Raw genomic sequence first — 19,481 nt, forward strand, 5'->3', positions numbered from 1 at the left:
CCAAGATATGCAGCATTTTTAACTAGCCTCTGACAAAGTCTAGCAAGCCTGTCAGTTCCAGAACAAATGCCAGTAGAATCCTCACTTCACAAGCTAATACAAATCTGTGAACGGAGGAGTAGGGCAGCATAGTGGTAGCGTTGTTGCCCCATGGCGCCAGAGACCAGGTTTGATCCTGACCACAGGTGCTGTCTGTACAGAGTTTGTATACTCATCCCTGGAACAACTGGATAAGAGAGACACCTACGTCAGACTTCTATTCAAGGACTACAGCTCTGCCTTTAACACCATTATCCCATCCAAGCTTAGTACGGGACTCGGACTCAGCACATATCTCTGCAACTGGATCCTCGACTTCCTGACCAAACAGACCACAATCAGTTTCTTATAGAAACTTACAAAATTCTTAAGGGGTTGGACAGGCTAGATGCAGGAAGATTGCTCCCGATGTTGGGGAATTCCAGGACAAGGGGTCACAGCTTAAGGATAAGGGGGAAATCCTTTAAAACCGAGATGAGAAGAACTTTTTTTCACACAGAGAGTGGTGAATCTCTGGAACTCTCTGCCACAGAGGGTAGTCGAGGCCAGTTCATTGGCTATATTTAAGAGGGAGTTAGATGTGGCCCTTGTGGCTAAGGGGATCAGAGGGTATGGAGAGAAGGCAGGTACAGGATACTGAGTTGGATGATCAGCCATGATCATATTGAATGGCGGTGCAGGCTCGAAGGGCCGAATAGCCTACTCCTGCACCTAATTTCTATGTTTCTATGTTCTATATTTCTATAGAGGACAAATCATCCTCTACGATAAACTTCAACACTGGTGCTCCGCAAGGCTGCGTTCTCAGCCCCCTTCTTTACTCCTTGTACACCCACAACTGTGCCGCCATGTACGAATCTAATTACATTTACAAATTAGCAGATGACACCACTATTGTGGGCCGGATATCAAATATTGATGAGATGGAGTTACAGGAAGGAGATTGAGAACATCGTGTCCTGGTGTCGAGACAACAACCTTTCTCTCAATGTCAGCAAGACAAAGGAGATAGTGATCGACTTCAGGAAGCGAAGTGGTACACGTGCCCCAGTTTGCATTGACAGCACCAAAGTAGAGATTCCTAGGATTCAATATCACCAACAACTTCTCCTGGACCACTCATATTGAAGCAGTGACCAAGAAAGGACACCAACGCCTCTACTTCATTAGAAGGCTTAGGAAGTTTGGCTTGTCCCCTACAACTCTCACCAACCTCTACAGGTGCGTCATCGAAGGCATTTTATCGGGATGCATTACAGCTTGGATTGCGAACAGCTCCATCCAAGACCGCAAGAAATTGCAGCGAATTGTGGACGCAGCCCAGTCCATCACACAAACCAACCTCCCGTCCATTGACTCCATTTCTACCTCATGCTGCCTCAGCAAAGCTAGCAACATAATCAAGGATGAGTCGCACCCCAGCCACTCCCACTTCCCCCTTCTCCCATCAGGCAAAGGTATAGAAGTGCGAAAAAGCACACCTCCAGATTCAGGGACAGTTTCTTCCGAGTTGTTATCAGACAACTGAACCATCCTACCATAGAGCGCAGTGGTGAACTACTATCTACCTCATTGGTTACCCTCGGAGTATCGTTGATCAGACGTTGCTGGCTCTACCTTGCACTAAACGTTATCATGTGTATATACACTGTAAATTGCTCGATTGTAATTATGTATTGTCTTTCCGCTGACTGGTTAGCATGCAACAAAAGCATTTCACTATACCTCGGTACACGTGAGAATAAACTAAACTGAAATGAACTGAACGTTCTCCCTGTAAAGCATTGATTCCCTCCGAGTGCTCTGGTTTCATCCCACATACCAAAGATGAGCAGGTTTGTAGGTTAATTGGCTTCTGTAAAAATTGTCCCTGGTGTGTAGGAGAGAACTGGTGTATAGGGTGATTGTTGGTCGGCGCGGACTCAATAGGCCAAAGGACCTGTTTCTACACAGTGTTAATTTAGTTTAGTTCAGAGATACAGGACGGAAACAGGCCCTTTGGCCCACCGAGTCCGCACCGACCAGCGATCCCCGCACATTAACGCTATCCCACAAACACTAGGGACAATTTACATTAAAAAAAACACAATTAACCTACAAACTTGTACGTCTTTGTAGTGTGAGATGAAACCAAAGATCTCGGAGAAACCCACGTGGTCACGGGGAGGATGTACAAACTCCATACAGACAGAACCCATAGTCAGGATCGAACCGGGTCTCTAGTGCTGTAAGGGCTGTTAGGCAGCAATTCTATCGCTGTGCCACCGTGCTGCCCTAAACTTTAAGCTAAACTAAATGATAAGGTGCGTCATGCTTATTCCTCCAAGCAATAAGATCGTACCTTCTACTGCCATTCTTCCTGCATGATTCCCAAATCCCTCAGTAAGCAAGAGGCTATCAATCTCAGCTTTGAAGATGCTGAGATACTAGATGAGTGTTTGTCTTATCATGGTGTATGACACTGATACAGACTGTCGTGCCTGATCCTATGCTGTAATGTTCCATGTAGACACAAGGAACTGCAGATGCTGCTTTACAAAAAAGACTACTGTTCTTTGTTCTGTATTCTAAACCTGCCAGTTCCCAGGCTGTGGTCTGTGAGGGCCATCACAGCAGTTTTGTCGGAAAGAAAAATACTAGCAGCTCCTTGATGGGTAAAAATAAAGTAATAGCCACATGATGGTTCATATAGTTTTTGAGGGTTAGATGTGGTCTACACATCGTAAGGTTTGGGTGTTAAATGCCAAATCATGCACAGCTCGCTGGTGTAATGGATTTCAACGATTCTCAACCCTTTGAATTGAATTCTGCATTCTTATCCTAGTTGTATAATTCCATTTGTGGTTCATGCTTGCATTAAACAGGATATGATCACCATATCCAGCAGGTCTCATTTCCATTACTCTCCTCTCTGGTAACAACTAGATTAACCATGATCTTTGTCCCCTTTGATCTCCCGTTTTCACACCTTACCCTTCCATATCTGTGTCTCCCTCTTCCCTGACCCTCAGTCTGAAACGTCACACATTCCTTCTCTCCAGAGATGATGCCTGTCCTGCTGAGTTACTCCAGCATTGTGTGTCTATCTTCGGTGTAAACCAGCATCTGCAGTTCTTTCCAACACACAGCGAGATTAAATGATCCTCCAAAAATTATTGATTGAATGTATTGAAACCTGTGACTTGTTTCCATGGTGATATTTTTTGCCACGACAACTGATTCAGTATTGGAGGCTAATCAATTGGATTTTGTATAAGACTCTCACATTTTATAGGCTCTTCACAATCTTTGTGATTATCAACAATGATTTGAGCTTATTTTTAAGAGCACGATGATGCAGAACATTTGATTAGGTAATGGTTTAGCACTCTGTATTTTAGCTCTGGGACTGGGATTTCAAAATTGTGCGGCCAGCACTTCACACTCTGGCTACGAGTGTCTCAGATGAAATTAGTCTGATCACTCCAAAGCCAGCGTCTGGAAAGCACAGTCTGTCCACAACTCAGAGTAAACGATCAATCTCACACAGAGGAAATAACATTAGCTGCCCTGGGACCTGGAGAATTCACACTGATGCAATGCCTACTTGAAAGTAGTCTTCTGAGACCGGCGTTAAAGGCATATCATGGGGCAGCACAAAGGAAGCTTAACGCTACATTAGGCTAAGTAACACGATACATTTGATCTGGGAGTGCTTGAAATTGACAGTCCAGGATGTACTAAGTGGAAATATGCAGCATTCCTCAGCACTCAAGCCCCTACCATCGCAATTATCAAAAGTCACCAAAAGGTTGGAGCTTAAATCAAACTGGAGCACATAAAACGTTTGTATTTATTTAGACAGGTGAACATGGAAATGGATTGAAATTTATTTTTATTAATTTGAAAGGTGAATATATGCGAGTACCTTTAGATAATAGGTGGGAATTCCATCTTGATCGCTCATGCTATGCATTTTTAAAGGTATTGTTTCATTGTGGAGTGCCTCTGTGATGGATTCTTAGAGCAGCTTGTACTGGAGTCTACCAGCGAGAAGGCAATTCTGGATTTAGTGTTGTGTAATGAACCGGATTTGATATGGGAACTCGAGGTAAAAGAACCATTAGGAGGTAGTGACCATAATATGATGACTTTTAATCTACAATTTGAGAGGGAGAAGGGAATATCGGAAGTGTCAGTATTATAATTGAACAAAGGGGACTATGGAGCCATGAAGGAGGAGCTGGCCAAAGTTGACTGGAAAGATATCCTAGCAGGGATGACAGTGGAACAAAAATGGCAGGTATTTCTGGGAATAATTCAGAAGGTGCAGGATCTGTTCATTCCAAAGAGGAAGAAAGATTCCAAGGGGTATAAGTGGCGACCGTGTCTGACAAGGGAAATCAGGGACAGGATAAAAATGAAAGAGAAGAAGTACAACGTAGCAAAGATGAGCGGGAAGCTGGAGGATTGGGAAACTTTTAAAGAGCAACAGAAGATAACAAAAAAGGCAACACAGGGAGAAAAGATGAGGTACGAAGGTAAGCTAGCCAAGAATATAAAGGAGGATAGTAAAAGTTTCATTTGGTATGTGAAGAGGAAAAAATTAGTTAAGACCAAAGTTGGACCCCTTGAAGACTGCAACAGGTGAATTTATTATGGAGACAAGGAAATGGCAGATGAGTTGAACAGGTACTTTGGATCCATCTTCACTAAGGAAGACACAAACAATCTCCCTGATGTACTAGTGGCCAGAGGACCTAGGGTGACGGTGGAACTGAAGGAAATTCACATTAGGTAGGAAATAGTGTTGGGTAGACTGATGGGACTGAAGGCTGATAAATCCCCTGGGCCTGATGGTCTGCATCCCAGGGTATTTAAGGAAGTGGCTCTAGAAATCGTGGACGCTTTGGTGATCATTTTCCAATGTTCTATAGATTTAGGATCAGTTCCTGTGGATTGGAGGGTTGCTAATGTTATCCCACTTTTTAAGAAAGGCGGGAGAGAGAAAACAGGGAATTATCGACCAGTTAGCCTGACATCGGTGGTGGGGAAGATGCTGGAGTCAATTATAAAAGATGAAATAGCGGCACATTTGGTTAGCAGTAACAGGATCGGTCCGAGTCAACATGGATTTAAGAAGGGGAAATCATGTTTGACTAATCTTCTGGAAATTTTTGTGGATGTAACTAGGATATTGGACAAGGGAGAGCCAGTGGACGTAGCGTATCTGGACTTTCAGAAAGCATTTGATAAGGTCCCACATAGGAGATTAGTGGGCAAAATTAGAGCACATGGTATTGGGGGTTGAGTGCTGATATGGATAGAAAATTGGTTGGCAGACAGGAAACAAAGAGTAGGGATTAACAGGTCTATTTCAGAATGGCAGGCAGTGACTAATGGGGTACCGCAAGGCTCAGAGCAGGGACCGCAGCTATTTACAATATACATTAATGATTTAGATGAAGGGGTAACATTAGCAAATTTGCAGATGACACATAGCTGGGTGCCAGTGTGAACTGTGTGGAGGATGCTATGAGGATGCAGGGTGACTCGGACAGGTTGGGGGAGTGGGCAGATGCATGGCAGATGAAGTTTAATGTGGATAAATGTGAGGTTATGCACTTTGGTAGCAAAAACAGGAAGGCAGATTATTATCTGAATGGTGTCAAGTTGGGAAAAGAGGATGTACAACGAGATCTGGGGATCCTTGTTCATCAGTCACTGAAAGTAAGCATGCAGGTACAGCAGGCAGTGAAGAAAGCGAATGGCATGTTGGCCTTCATAACAAGAGGAATTGAGTACAGGATCAAAGAGGTCCTTCTGCAGTTGTACAGGGCCCTAATGAGACCACACCTGGAGTATTGTGTGCAGTTTTGGTCCCCAAATTTGAAGAAGGACATTCTTGCTATTGAGGGAGTGCAGCGTAGGTTTTCAAGATTAATTCTCGGGATGGCGGGACTGTCACATGTTGACAGAATGAAGCGGCTGGGCTTGTATACTCTTGAATTTAGAAGGATGAGAGGGTATCTTATTGAAACATATATGTTGAGGGTATGAGACGTGAATTGGCCAAGATTGACTGGCAATTGATTCTTAAAGGGTTGATGATGGATATGCAATGGAAGGCATTTAAAGACTGCATGGATGAACTACAACAATTGTTCATCTCAGTTTGGCAAAAGAATAAATCAGGGAAGGTAGTGCATCCGTGGATAACAAGGGAAATCAGGGATGGTATCAAAACAAAAGATGAAGCGTACAAATTAGCCAGAAAAAGCAGCCTACCAGAAGACTGGGAGAAATTCAGAGTCCAGCAGAGGAGGACAAAGGGCTTAATTAGGAAAGGGAAAATAGATTATGAAAGAAAACTGGCAGGGAATTTATAAACTGACTGCAAAAGTTTTCATAGATATGTGAAGAGAAAGAGATTAGTTAAAACAAATGTAGGTCCCTTGCAGTCAGAAACAGGTGAATTGATCATGGGGAACAAGGACCTGGCAGACCAATTGAATAACTACTTTGGTTCCGTCTTCACTAAGGAAGACATAAATAATCTGCCGGAAATAGCAGGGGACCGCGGGTCAAAGGAGATGGAGGAACTGAGTGAAATCCAGGTTAGCCGGGAAGTGCTGCGTGCTCAAGGCTGCGTGCTCAGCCCCCTGCTGTACTCACTCTATACCCATGACTGCGCAGCGAACCACAGTGCGAACTCCATCATCAAGTTCGCTGACGACACCACTATTGTGGGGCGTATCACTGATGGGGATGAATCAGAATATAGAAGAGAGATCGAGCAACTGTCCATATGGTGCCAGCGCAATAACCTGGCCCTCAACACCAGCAAAACCAAGGAACTGATTGTGGACTTTGGAAGGAGTAGGAGGGGGACCCGCAGCCCCATTTATATCAACGGGTCGATGGTTGAAAGGGTCAAGAACTTCAAATTCCTGGGCGTGCACATCTCTGAAGATCTTTCCTGGTCCGAGAACACTAACGCAATTATCAAAAAAGCTCATCAGCGCCTCTATTTCCTGAGAAGATTACGGAGAGTCGGATTGTCAAGGAAGACTCTCTCTAACTTCTACAGCTGCACAGTCGAGAGCATACTGACCGGTTGCATCGTGGCTTGGTTCGGCAATTTGAGCGCCCTGGAGAGGAAAAGATTACAAAAAGTAGTAAACACTGCCCAGTCCATCATCGGCTCTGACCTTCCTTCCATCGAGGGGATTTATCGCAGTCGCTGCATCAAAAAGGCTGGCAGTATCATCAAAGACCCACACCATCCTGGCCACACACTCATCTCCCTGCTACCTTCAGGTAGAAGGTACAGGAGCCTGAAGGCTGCAACAACCAGGTTCAGGAATAGCTACTTCCCCACAGCCATCAGGCTATTAAACCTGGCTCGCACAAAACTCTGATTATTAACAACCACTCTCTGTTATTTGCACTTTACCAGTTTATTTATTCATGTGTGTATATATTTATATCATTGTATATGGACACATTTATCTGTTTTGTAGTAAATGCTTACTATTTTTCTGTGTGCTTAAGCAAAGCAAGAATTTCATTGTCCTATACAGGGACACATGACAATAAACTCACTTGAACTTGAACTTGGTGTTAGATAAATTGAATGGATTAAAGGCCGATAAATCCCCCAGGGCCAGATAGGCTGCATCCCAGAGTACTTAAGGAAGTAGCCCCAGAAATAGTGGATGCATTAGTGATCATTTTTCAAAACTCTTTAGATTCTGGAGTAATTCCTGAGGATTGGAGGGTAGCTAATGTAACCCCACTTTTTATAAAGGGAGGGAGAGAGAAAACGGGGAATTACAGACCAGTTAGTCTAACATCGGTAGTGGGGAAACTGCTGGAATCAGTTATTAAAGATGGGATAGCAGCACATTTGGAAAGTGGTGAAATCATTGGACAAAGTCAGCATGGATTTATGAAAGGTAAATCATGTCTGACGAATCTTATAGAATTTTTTCGAGGATGTAACTAGTAGAGTGGATAAGGGACAAACAGTGGATGTGTTGTATCTGGACTTTCAGAAGGCTTTCGACAAGGTCCCACATAAGAGATTAGTATACAAACTTAAAGCACACGGTATTGGGGGTTCAGTATTGATGTGGATAGAGAACTGGCTGGCAAACAGGAAGCAAAGAGTAGGAGTAAACGGGTCCTTTTCACAATGGCAGGCAGCGACTAGTGGGGTACCGCAAGGCTCAGTGCTGGGACCCCAGCTATTTACAATATATATTAATGATTTGGACGAGGGAATTGAATGCAAGATCTCCAAGTTTGCAGGTGACACGAAGCTGGGGGGCAGTGTTAGCTGTGAGGAGGATGCTAGGAAGCTGCAAGGTGACTTGGATAGGCTGGGTGAGTGGGCAAATGCATGGCAGATGCAGTATAATGTGGATAAATGTGAGGTTATCCACTTTGGTGGCAAAAACAGGAAAGCAGACTTTTATCTAAATGGTGGCCGATTAGGAAAAGGGGAGATGCAACGAGACCTGGGTGTCATGGTACACCAGTCATTGAAAGTAGGTATGCAGGTGCAGCAGGCAGTGAAGAAAGCGAATGGTATGTTGGCATTCATAGCAAAAGGATTTGTGTATAGGAACAGGGAGATTCTACTGCAGTTGTACAGGGTCTTGCTGAGACCACACCTGGAGTATTGCGTACAGTTTTGGTCTCCAAATCTGAGGAAAGACATTCTTGCCATAGAGGGAGTACAGAGAAGGTTCACCAGATGATTCCTGGGATGTCAGGACTTTCATATGAAGAAAGACTGGATAGATTCGGCTTGTACTCGCTAGAATTTAGAAGATTGAGGGGGGATCTTATAGAAACGTACAAAATTCTTAAGGGGTTGGACAGGCTAGATGCAGGAAGATTGTTCCCGATGTTGGGGAAGTCCAGGACAAGGGGTCACAGTTTAAGGATAAAGGGGATATCCTTTAGGACCGAGATGAGAAAAACATTTTTCACACACAGAGTGGTGAATCTCAGGAACTCCCTGCCACAGAAGGTAGTTGAGGCCAGTTCATTGGCTATATTTAAGAGGGAGTTAGATGTGGCCCTTGTGGTTAAAGGGATCAGGGGGTATGGAGAGAGGGCAGGTACAGGATACTGAGTTGGATGATCAGCCATGATCATATTGAATGCAGGCTCGAAGGGCCGAATGGCCTACTCCTACACCTATTTTCTATGTTTCTATAGGATTATTAAGGTTTTGGACCTGCTGGAGGCTGGAAACATGTTCCCAATGTTGGGAGAGTCCAGAACCAGGGGCCACAGTTTAAGAATAAGAATAAGAATAAGCCATTTAGAACGGAGATGAGGGAAAACCTTTTCACACAGAGAGTTGTGAGTTTGTGGAATTCTCTGCCTCAGAGGGCGGTGGAGGCCAATTCTCTGGATGCTTTCAAGGGAGAGTTCAATAGAGCTCTTAAAGATAGCGGAGTCAGGGGGTATGGGGAGAAGGCAGGTTGTCAACTGATTGTGGATGATCAGCCATGATCACAGTGAATGGCGGTGCTGGCTCGAAGGGCCGAATGGCCTACTCCTGTACCTATTGACTATTTTACTTAACTATTAATTTAATTCCATTGATTTCACTGGAGGTGAATACACCAGCAGTCAAAAGTAAATGCTCCGTATCCTTGTTCAGAAGGGCTGGCCCCTCTCCATCTACATTGCTTTGTGTGCCAGTCTTCTGTGGTTGCAGGTATAATTGCATTTTGCTCTCTGCCTGGTGGTTAGGAATTTGGTCGGACTTTGAGAGTGAGAAACGATCATGGTGAACCGTGAACTCCTACAATATGAAGCCATCGCCCACCCACCAAGTAGCAGGCTCATTTCAAGGAAAACTATCTAATTACACATATTCCAATTTATATCAAATTGTCTGAATGGTGAGATCCAATGGCACAAAAACTGGTCTGCATCAGCGTCCAAATAAAAGATTGGAAGGGGCCCTGACCATCTGCCTGCAGCGTAAATATTGGACCATGCTGATCCACATTTATACACAATATGAAAAGTGTCTCTCTGTACTGAACAAGTGTGGAATCACAGACATGACAAACATTATTTGCAATGAGGTGTAAACAATAACCTTATTACAGACTCCCGACTGTAATTACAGTTGGTGCCACTAAAACAATCAACTTAACCACTCAACGTTTCATCAACTGGTGCTCAAAGTTTAACATGAATATATTTTGCATGGCTTACTCTAGAAGGTGTAGTCATCTAAAGAACACGTACTTACCATGGGAGCATGGCCTGTCCAATCCTTCCTCCCGAGACTACCACTCCCTTTCCAGGTATCAGTCTAGTGAACCTTCTCTCAGCTGTTTCCACAAGGTTAACTTTCTCCCTTAAATAACGAATCAACGCTGCACATAGTACTCCAGATATTCTTTAAATAAAATTAACGAATAATCTTCTAACTCTTGCATTCCATTTCCCTAGCAATAAGCAGTTGGAACTTAGAAGAGTACAGCACAGGAACAGGCGCTTTGGCCAACAACATCTGAAACAAACATGGTGCGTAATTAAACTAATCCCTTCTGCCTGTACATGACCCAGATTCCTCCTTTCACTGCATATTTGTGCTCTGTCTTAAAGCCTCTTAAATGCCACTATCATATCTGCTTCCACCACCATCTCTGGCAGTACATTCCTGACACCCACCACCTACTTGTTTTAAAAAACTTGCCTCGCATAACTCCTTTAAACTTTTCCCCTCATATCCATCTTAGGATAAAGATTCAGACTGTCTATCCTATCAATGCAGCTCATAATTTTATAAACTTCTATCAGAGTTCCCTCAATTTCCAAAAGTAATTCAAGTTTGTCCAACCTCTCCTTATAGTTAATACCCTACAATCCAGGTAGCATCCCAGTAAACCTCTTCTGCACTCTCTTCAAAGCCTCCATATCCTAATTGTTTCATGTTGCAATAGTACATAATTTGTCAAATGTTCAGTGAAGTTCATTTTTGTTACAGTTCAGTACAAATATCACTGTATATAAGCACTTGGACAATAGACAATAGACAATAGGTGCAGGAGTAGACCATTTGGTTCTTCGAGCCAGCACCGCCATTCAATGTGATCATGGCTGATCACATAGTTACATCTTAGATACACATCTCAGATACAGTACAAGTGTTTAGCTTCTTGTAATGGGGTGGCCAAAAATGCACATAATACTTCAAATGTGGCCTAGTCAAACTTTATAAAGCTGATACGTGACCTCCCTTTATGCAAAGCCAACACCAATGAAGGCAAGCATACTATATGTTTTCTTTACTGTTCTATCTGTTTGTGCTGCTACTTTCACGGAGCTGTGCTCTTGTATCCCAAGATCATTTTGCGATCAAAGATTTTAAGGGTTCTACCATTAACTGTATACTTTTCACTTGCATTCGACCTCTCAAAGTCCAACACACTTTGAACCACATCTCCTTCATACAGAAATTGCATAAACATTATTTGCCATTTTATTGCCATTATTTTAACTAATCTCTATCCTCTGCTTTTTTAGATAGGCTCCTTCGATGTTCCAGATTCACCAATGTTTGTGTCATCTGCAAACTTACTTACCAACCCAAGTAATTATTTACTTTCTTTATTTAGTTTAGAGATACAGCATGGAAGCAGGGCCTTTGGCCCACTGAGTCCATGCCGACCAATGATCACCCCTTACACTAGATCTAAACTGAACACGAGGGACAATTTACAGCAGGCAAATAACCTACAAACCTGCACATCTTTGGAATGTGAGAGGAAACCGGAGCACCCGGAGAAAATCCACGCGGTCACAGGGAGAACGTACAAACTCCATACAGACAGCACCTGTGGCCAGGATCGAGCCCGGCGTCTCTACCGCTGCACCACCGTGCCATCCAAGTAATTTATTTATATGGAAAACAACTGACATCCCAATGCTGATCCCCAAAAAACACCACTGGTAGCAGATATCCAGCCAGAATAAAAACTCTTCCACTCCTATGCTCTGCTTCTATTGATAAGCCAGTTTTCAAAACTGGCTTGCCAAGTTTTGAATCATTTGGATTCTATGCATCATGAGAGACCTTTTCAAATGCCTTATTAAAGTAGACAACATGAACTGCACTACCCTCATCAATCAGCTTTGTCACCTCCTCAACAAACTCAATCAAGTTAGTAAGTCATGACCTTTAGTTTAGTTTAGTTTAGAGACACAGCACGGAAACAGGCCCTTCTGCCCACTGGGTCTGCGCTGACCAGTGATTCCCACACATTAACACTATCCTACACACACTAGGGACATTTTTACCAAGCCAATTAACCTAAAAACCTGTACGTCGTTAGAGTGGACAAAGCCATGCTGACAAACCATTCTCTTCCAAATGTGAGGAATCCTATTTTTACGAATCCTTTACACCAGGTACCATGACACAGGTGAGAGGCAACCATCCTATTATTTCCTGGATTATCCTATTTCCTTCTTAAACTATGGAACGACACCGGCTACTCCAGGACCTCCTCTGTGGCTAGATAGAAGACAAAGCTTTTTGTCGACGCACAAACAGGCTCCTCTCTTGCCTCCCCAACAACATCAAGTGAGCTATTCAAGAAATTCATTGTTCTCATCAATACTCATTAAAAATTCATTGTTCCGTTTTCAATACATAAGTCCATTAAACACTGTTGTCTCTTGACAATACCATCTCATTATTGATCTCAGAATACCTGGAAGGATCTCACTATCTTCTGTGGTGTTCTCCTTGGTGAATAGTGATGTAAAATACTCATCTAGTACCTCATCCACGTCCTCAATTATGAAGCATATGTTTTATTCTTGAGTGGTCCTACCTTCCCTAGATACATTCTTGCTTTTAATGTATGTATAATTGCCTCATTAATCTTATCCTTCAAGGACATTTCATGAACCCTTTTGACCCACCTAATTCCCTGCTTCAGTTTTTTCTTATTTCCTTTATATTCTTCAAAAACAACCCTATCTAATTTCATGTTCCTGAACCTTACATATGCTTCCTTTCTCGTTTTGACCAAATTGCAAACCTTTATGGTCATCCAAAGTTTGTTTACCTTCCCTACCTTGTCTCTCATCTTTATGGAAACATGCTAGTCCCAAACTCTGATCAGCTGATCTTTAAACGACTCCCACATGTCAGCAGTGGGTTTACTCAATTACAGCTGTTCCCAATTTACTTTCCTTAGCTCCTGCTCGGTAATGTTGTAATTTACTCTCCCTCAATTTGATACATTACCCCAAGGTCCAGACTTATCCTTATTCGTAACTATCTTAAAGCTTAAGGATCCCAACACTAGTCACATCTTCCCATCTCCACCCATTTCCGCCTTCCGCAGAGACGGTTCCCTCCGCATCTCCCTGGTTAACTCATCCCTTCCCACCCAAACCACCCCCTCCCCAGGTACCTTCCCCTGCAACCACAGAAGATGCAACACCTGTCCCTATACCTCCTGCCCCGACTCTGTCCAGGGACCCCTACAGTCCTTTCAGGTTAGGCAGAGGTTCACTTGCACCTCCACCAACCTCATCTAATGTATCCGTTGTTCAAGGTGTGGACTCTTATACATCGGCGAGACCAAACATAGACTGGGCGATCGTTTCGCTGAACACCTTTGCTCAGTCCACCTGAACCTACCTGACCCCCCGGTTACTAAACACTAATTCTCCTTCCCATTCCCACACTGACCTTTCTGTCCGAGGTCTCCTCCATTGTCAGAGTGAGGCTAAACACAAATTGGAGAAACAGCATCTCATATTTTGCTTGGGCAGCTTACATCCCAGTGGTATGAATATTGATTTCTCTCACTTTAAGCAACCCTGGCATTCCCTCTCTCTCTATCTCTCCCCCACCATAATCGCACCAGCTTCTTATTTTCACCCAACAAACAGCTAACAATGACCTGTTTTTCTTTTATCATCATTAACTTTTTGCATATCTTTCATTCATTTGTTCGATATCTCTCTACATCATCGTCTATATCTCTCGTTTCCCTTTCCCGTGACTTCCAGTCTGAAAAGGGTCTCGACCCGAAACGTCACCCATTCCATCTCTCCAGAGATGCTGCCTGTCCTGCAGAGTTACTCCAGCTACCTTCAGTTTAAACCAGCATCTGCAGTTCCTTCCTACACATTAAAGCTCAAGGAGTTGTGATCAATGATAACTTCCCAAAATATTCTTCCACTGAAATGCCAGCAACCTAAACAGGCTTGTTCCCCAAGTCCGGTACAGTATATTCCTTCCTCTAGTTGGACCATCCAGGGCGGAAAACCCGGGGGGGGGGGGGCAGAGGGGACACGTCCACCCCATGTTTTGAGAGGTGGGCGACATCCCCGCCAGGTTAACCTGCCTGGGCTTGAGGGAAATATGGCCAGCGTGGAGAAGCAGCGTTGGTATCCCATCAGTCCAGACAGGGCTGTTAGTTAACCCGGTGAGACAGGCAGTTGAGCTGCATTTAGCGCTGGATTGAGCCTCCGAAGACTCGCGCGCGTGTGTGAGTGTGCGCATGCGCGCGCCGCCAAAAAATTGTGTCCCCCGTCCCCTCCATGTTTTGATAGTGAGTTCCGCACTTGGGACCATCTACATACTATTTCAAGGAACCCTCTTGGGTGTACCTAACAATTATCTCTCATCTCAGCCTCTTGCACTAAACAATTCCTACTCAATATTAGAGGTTAAAGTCATCTATAATTTATTTGCCTCTCAGAATTCTGCAATCTGTTACTATTTGGACATAATGCTTTTTTAAAATAATTGTTCCTTACATTTTCACATTTTACCACATTGTGAACCAATTGGCCTCTTATTTAGCCTATCTACATGCTTGCATTCTCTTCACAAGGCACTTTTCTATCTATCTTTTACATCTACAAGGTTAACAACCATATCTTCAGTGCCATTATCCATGTAATTTGTGTAAGTTCTACAAATTGAGGCCCCAGAATGGATCTAATGGCAAACCACTGGTATATCCTGCCAAGCAGAAAACAACCCATTTATGTTCATTCTTTGTTTTCTATTAGTCAACAAATCAACCATCTGTAACCTTCTACAACGTGACGAGCTTTTAGTTTTGCACAATAACTATTGTGGCACCTTATTAATTGCCTTCTGGAATTCTTAGTGTGCCCATTCATTCCCCGTTATCTACAGCACATGTTACTTCTTCAAAGAACTTCAATAAATTGATCAAACATGATTTCCCTTTAGGAAAACATATTGACTTTGTCTAAATACCTTGAAGTTTTCAAAGTGCCCTGAAATAATGTCTTTAATAATAGCTTCCAACATTCTCGTGCTCATGAGAATGTTCTCTGGAAGAAAGTTAACATAAGGCACATGTATGTTCAGAAGGCATATCCAGTTCGAAATATTGCACTCCCAAGGTTTTCTTGACACTTTACAATTAATTCTCATTGCCTCATCAATGAAGGATACAAAAGCTTATTAACGATTCCCCTGTTTGTTAATTTTAAGTATGCTACTTTCTTCTTCTTCTCCCAACCCACCCCCAACTATAAACAGTGAAGAGTTTCACCTGATAGCTGCTGTTTCCCAAGTGTTCATCTCCTATTTTCTATTAGTCAATCATTGTCTGTCTCTTCCTTCCACCAGAGAACAATGGATCCATTAGGTAATCAATCTATCCTTCTTGAGAGAGATATGGGTTGCCGTAGTCTAATTCTTTGGACTGTTAGGACAATATTCTAATATATTTCTTCAACTGAGATTATCTGTATAATGTGGAAGTTTTCTCTGTATAATATGTTGAGAATTTATCCCAATGCTTGGAACCTTTTGGGACAGGCAACTCCATGCTTGATCATTTCAAATCATCCTTTTAACACTGTTGTGCCTGGATTTTTTAGAAAAATGTTGGGGAATTAAGTTCCGGAAACAGGTGCATATATTCCAAGATTTTCTGTAAAATGGGGAATGATGGCAGGTATCAATTGCCTCTTTATGTTTTCTTCTTAGAAATCACATTGTTCAGACAGTGAAGTGTGGAATGAGAGGTTACAAAACAAAATACTCCATATTTCTGTTTCCGCAACGAACCATATGAAAGCAATTTAGTTTCAAATTGTGGATTTTAGAAATTACCTCTTAATTTTTACATAGCAGATGGAAGCATTCAACATAGTTTCACACGAGGTAAATAAATAAATTAACTCTGACTTTGAAATTGATATCTAACTTAAACATGTATGTTCATAACGCATTATTACCTAATTGAACATGTGTTGAGTTGTATCACTTAGTTACATCTGTTTTCTTGCAAGCTGCATGCAGGCATAACTGTAGCAAAGACGTAACCTGTAGAATAGGATGAAACTAGCAATCTTGTGAGCGTACAAATAGTTGGAGGAATCAAGTAATCAAGTAGTAAATGTGGTCTGAAACTTCTTCACACGACAGTCAGTGTCAATACCTTAACCAGTTTAGTTTAGTGTAGTTTAAAGATAAAGCTCAGAAACAGGCCATTCGGCCCACCGACAAGTGATCCCCGCACACACACTAGGGAAAATGCTACATTTATACCAAACCAATTAACCTACATACCTGTACATCTTTGGAGTGTAGGAGGAAACCGAATATCTCGGAGAAAACCCATGCGGTCACGGGGAGAACGTCCAAACTCCGTATAGACAGTATCTGTAGTCAGGATTGAACCCGGGTCTCTGGCGCTGCAATCGCTGTAAGGCAGCAACTATACCGCTGCACCAGCATGCCACTCTTGGTTTTGTTGTTGGATTACTTGTATCTATATTTTAAGGGTTGCAACCACACCAGACGGCTATTTTATATAAATAAATATTGAAGTGATGGGATATGTTCATATAATTCAACCTAATGGATGCTTATAGAACACATGGGTTTCACATAAAGACATTTCATGATTGTTGTGACATTAGTCTGCATGCATTTGCCTTGATTATTTTAATTTTCCTTTACTTTTGTGCGATTAGTCCTTTTAAAGGTTTGAATCATTTATTTCCTCACCACTATTTCGACCCCTCAACCTTGAAATCTTTCCGACAAAGAAGATCATAGGGAAAATGTGAGCAAATGCCTTAATCTCTCAATATGAAGCAGCTTCACAGCCATTCTCCAACCATGTTCACCTGTTCGAAGGCCTTGGTCAACGACATGAATTTCATGTCTTTCTGAGTTGTATAAGAAAGAATGGGATGTATTTGACCCCTGATCATCACCAACTTTCTTTGATCCTCCCAGGCAGGTTTCAACAAATTCAGTAAGTCATTGGTAAAGTGTGCAATTCTCATTGTAACTTGCTGCACTTGTAAGAAAAGATAGATTAACAGAGAACTTGCCAAGTTGTCGTAAGGTTCTCCCAGCACATTTCACACTGTTTGCTTGAGGTTTGGGATTGCAGGAGCTGGAGAAAAATGTTTCCAGATGGAGTCGGCAAGGCAGAGGTGACATTAAGAAAATAATGTGGATAGAGCAGCAATATAGAAGGGTGTTGTTTGGGTGGGGTACTTTGGCCAGAGAAAAAGTCTGTGGCCACGCTATTTATCCAGAAGAATATCACCAAGGGGACACATGGCAAACGTACCAGAATATGAAAGCAAAACATCAATAGACCAAGAGAAGTATTCCTTTAATAAAATTGATTGAACTTTGGTAAGTTGAATCTTTAGTTAATAACTGAAGGGAATTGCTGTATGCAAGTCTGAGCAAAGAAAATAAAGAGAGGAATTGGCCTTGGAATGTCAACGTTGCAAACTAGATTTGAAGTAGTCACCAGAGAAGATGGAACTAAGTTGAACATAATGTGCAAAGTGGCTGGGGGCAACTGGTGAATTAACTGACATTCAATCTGCCTGCTGGACGTATCTCGGACAAAACATTTTTGCCCTGTTGACCATGCATACAGGAAATGTGTCCATCTACAGCTCCTGACTGATTGCTGGAGCGGTGAAGGATTCACGATCGAGTGGCTGCAATCCTGGGGGTATCATGGTGGTTGCTCCACAGCGATGGCAGGACAGGTGGGAATGTGATGGGTGACTGCCAGCCAGAACAGTAGATGGAGGTCAGTAGAGCAGGAACTCCCTGTGGTCATTCCCATATCTCAAAGACATCTACTGTGTTTGATAGCATAGGACTGAGGCTATGAGCTGCCACTGGGAAGCAGTTACAGCCAGGTTAGTGGCACTACAGATGGCTCTGCTGCTCACAAGGGTGGATAACGACCATGAGACTGATGGTGAAAGGAGATCCAATTGTCAGGGGAGCATCAAGAGGAGATGACCCAATAACTGGAGGTTAACAAGCTCCAATTTGTTGCTATGGTATCGATTGATTTCCAAGAAAGTAACATTACACCTCATCAATACACAGGAGAACCAAATCTTGCACTTGCTCAAAATGGAAAATGTGCACAGATGGCACATTTCTGATCTCTGCAGACTATTACAACACACCCATTCATATGTGGGTGAGTATGTTTCCTCAAACCCAGACCAAAGCATGTAACTCAGAAGCTGATTTATCGGAATGTCTGGCAGAGACCAAGTTATTAACAGAAAACAGGTATCATGGACTACCTATTATCAACATGGAGGTGCTGAATTATAATTTGTTGGTGGCCTACATTCTTTTCCTCCTATTATAAATACCTTATACCATTTCACCTTAATCTGCCAAATATTAAAAAATAAATATTGGGGTAGATACTAATTGGACACAATTTGCCTGGATAGCAAAATTTGGAAAAAATGCTGGAAAATAGAACGAACACATGGCTATGTTAAATCAAACTAATAATAGGTTTTGATCACTGACCAAGACGGTATGACTTTCAAAGGAAATCATAAGAAAGACAATTGTTTAGTCTGAAAGTTGATGTGGTTTATATTGGCCATGATATTCAGAAAATGAGTGATCCCACATTTCCCTCCGTCTTCTACATGGAGTTTTTATTCCCTAGTTTGTAAGCCTACTCTCTTGAACAACCTTCTCTGCACAAGTCTTTAGCATAATACTACAGAAGGAATAATTTGAAGCACCAAAATAGTTAATTACACTGATAAATAAGAGATTGCACTGAATCACTACTGCTTTGGTACTAAACAGTATTCGGTGTGTTGTTTGAATCACTACCACCAAATAATTGTACACTTTGTGCATCGGTAATGAAGATAAATGCGGAATACAGAGGGAATTGAATTTTTGCAGAAACATTAAGATTGAGAGAATTTCAATTGATGGGCCTAATTGAAGGAGAATCACAAAAGAAATGGGCGACTAAAATGCATGCCATCACATGGTGAAACCAAGTGGCTGCTCAAGCGACAATGAGCCATCACTTCCAGATGAGCCCAATGTCTTCTCCAATGCTCGCTCCGAAAGGGAGAACACCGATGTGTTTTATCCG

The sequence above is a fragment of the Amblyraja radiata genome, chromosome 12 (genome assembly GCF_010909765.2).
Source record: "Amblyraja radiata isolate CabotCenter1 chromosome 12, sAmbRad1.1.pri, whole genome shotgun sequence".
Taxonomy (NCBI): domain Eukaryota; kingdom Metazoa; phylum Chordata; class Chondrichthyes; order Rajiformes; family Rajidae; genus Amblyraja; species Amblyraja radiata.